Consider the following 3,314-nt stretch of genomic DNA (forward strand, 5'->3'; position numbering starts at 1 on the left):
TGGTCAGGACAACTACCCTTAAAAAACTGCAATAATAATCAGCCAAAACTACCAGGATAAGCTAACTAATATACTATAAACTATAACACTTTAAACCTCTGGTCAGATCTACATTGAATCTCAAAACCTAAGAAAAACCTCAACCAATCTAGAATCCTCCCAAATCTGGTGAGTTGATCCTCAAGTTTGCCAAGAGGTTATCCATCTAAAGTCCAGAACACTAGTGCCGAGACAGACGCCATCCTGGAAAACTCCAACAGACGGAGGAATTGGGAATTAAAAACCAAACGAACAGAATAAAAACAGAGAATGAGCTTCCCAAGGGACGGGAGGAGAAACGAGACGCTGGTCCAGTCGACAGATTCTTCTAAACCTCCAGAGACACAAGACGTGAGCTGAAGTGAGGGACGAACCAAAATAAATCAAGCAGGAGGGACTCCAGCCTCCGAGACGGCACTCGGGACGGAAAGAGGAAAACAACGATCCGGCCGTCTCTTCTCAGCTTCATCACCGAACCCAGCCACTCCTCTTCCCTACGATCCCCGTCTGTTTCCGCAGGTCTGATTAACTTTATCTCCCTGTCTGGGTAAATCTGTTCTCTCCATTCCTGCTCAGTCCCGGTGTTATGCAGCGGAGAGAGAAGGTCTCTCGCTAATGAAACGGTCTCTGCAGCATCACGGGCTCCATCCTCTCTCTGATCTATCGGTTAGAGACGGCAGTGACGCGGAGAGAGAGAGAGAGAGAGAGAGAGAGAGCTGTGGCAGTGCTGAAGCTGAGGAGATGCTCCGCTCGTGTGAAAGCACAGCCTGAGACTGAGAGAGAACGAGCGAGACACAGCCGCAGACGAACAGAGAGAGAGAGAGAGAGAGAGAGAGAGATGGAGGAGGTGGGAGGGAGAGAGCCAGTGAGTGAGGGAGGGAGAGAGAGAGAGAGAGAGAGAGATGGAGGAGGTGGGGGGGAGAGCGAGCGAGCGAGCGAGCGAGGGAGGGAGAGAGAGAGAGAGAGAGAGAGAGAGAGAGAGATGGAGGAGGTGGGAGGGAGAGAGCGAGCGAGTGAGGGAGGGAGAGATGAGGGACAAAAACTAAACCCCTGTTCTTCAGCAATGCTCTCTGTAAATATTTACCCTGTATTCACTATTTTTTTTTATGTGATTATATATGTACAATATTGACATGAATAGTTTTTTATTATTATTATTATTATTATTATTATTATTATTATTATTATTTATTATTATTATTTTTATCTACATATCTGTACATCTATATATCTGTATAACTTGTTCACTGTTTATTGCTTTGGCAACATTGTGCTGTTTCACAGTCATGCCAATAAAGCTCATTTGAATTGAATTGAATTGAATTGAATTGATGGAGGAGGTGGGAGGGAGGGAGCGAGCGAGTGAGGGAGAGAGAGAGAGAGAGAGATGGAGGAGGTGGCAGGGAGAGAGAGAGAGAGAGAGAGAGAGATGGAGGAGGTGGCAGGGAGAGAGAGAGAGAGAGAGAGAGAGAGAGAGATGGAGGAGGTGGGGGGGGGGAGCGAGCGAGCGAGGGAGGGAGAGAGAGAGAGATTGAGAGAGAGAGATGGAGGAGGTGGGAGGGAGAGAGCGAGCGAGCGAGGGAGGGGGCGCTCAGGGAAACACACGCTGGTTACTGGTTTCTACACTCAATGACTAATTTATTCCCAGTGAAACCTAGTGAACCGCTGTTTCACACACGTTTATCTCTGAACACTCTCGTAATCTCACGTGTGTTTCTCACAAACTCAAGCGCTTCTCATCAGATGATCTGACCACAGACCACTGGCCCTGATCTAGCTTCTTCACATGAAGATTTTTAGAACTTGACACCAAAACTAAAAACTTAGGAGTATTCTAGAACAGCTGAATGCCATTTTAACAATTTCATGCCAAATACAGAAATGTAGATAGACAGAAAAATTATAAAGATTATGGGACTTAACTAAAATGGAAACTAAAAACATAAAAATACACTTGAATATAAAATGTGGTATTTAAAAAACTATATAAACATTCTTTAAAAACAACAACAAAACGACTAAAACTTTAACATTAAAAAAATAAACAGAAATTGCAGTAGTATCTCAGTGATACTAAAATAACAGTGATGCAACAATACTTTATCTAGCCAGGAACACCTAAGTTATCCCAAAACTATCTACGAACAGACCTACTCATGACTAAGAATCAGTTTGATTCAGTGAATCTTTAGAATCCCTCACTCATTTAAAGCAGCCTGGTTACTGGTCATGATCTGAAGATCATAGAAGATTGTGTGATTCAGTTTGGAAACGATAGCTCTCTAATCGTGAGATCAACAGAAGCAGCGAGAGGAGAAGCTGTGATTCACCACGACACAGATGCGGAGTGAGACGACAGATGATGAAGATCTCTGGACGGAGGGATCGGTCTGACCAGGACTGAAATATCTGACACAACTCCTGAGGGAGAAGAGTGTGGTCTGATGTGTCTTCTGACCGATGGGAGCATCAAAGAGAACTCAGCGAGACGATGGCTGAAGATCAATCAAAAACCATCAAAGCTCAGCGTTTGGCTGGTTATCATGGGTCAGTTAACCCATGCTGGCTGACCATACCAACTCCATCTGACTCTCAGACTGATATATTCACTCACAGCAGATACAGAGACCTCTCATGATGAACATGGTTCACCTGCTAAAAGAACAGACCAGCGCGAGGAAACCTTCAGTTCTGACACAACATTACCTTTAAGAAGCTGCCGCTGTGGAACAACAGCTAGTTAGTGAGTGAGTGAGTTAGATAGTTCATCTTAACCTGCCAATACCGGACACTATTCTCTGTTTTCATGGGTGCACAAGAACTAACACAGTTTTTCATTAGGAAAAAAAAAAACGAATTACATGGTTAATTTATGAAATGAATGCATGGAGCTGCTCAGCTAAGAATAAACATAAGAGGTGTAAATATGAAGCGGCACACTGAGCTGTAAAGATCCGTCATGATACGAGCGTGTAGGAGGAGCAGGAGTGGGTTCATTATACACTTCTGATGCAAATGAATCCCACTTCCATCTGAAAGTGATTCCACATGACACCACACTGATGCCACAGACACACTGATGACGAGCGGACCCTCACGCACGGAGCTCTTCTGTGTGTGCAGTTTGCCCAGAGCTTTGAAGTGTGTCTGAGGAACAGATTTTGGTTGCACGAGTGGTATATAATCTTCACCGGATGAGGTCTGGACCTGCTGCTGGTCACTCACCTGGTCACACACGGTCGCTGGGAGCTAAAGCGATTACACACACCTGATCT

The sequence above is a fragment of the Carassius gibelio genome, chromosome A7 (genome assembly GCF_023724105.1).
Source record: "Carassius gibelio isolate Cgi1373 ecotype wild population from Czech Republic chromosome A7, carGib1.2-hapl.c, whole genome shotgun sequence".
Classification (NCBI taxonomy): domain Eukaryota; kingdom Metazoa; phylum Chordata; class Actinopteri; order Cypriniformes; family Cyprinidae; genus Carassius; species Carassius gibelio.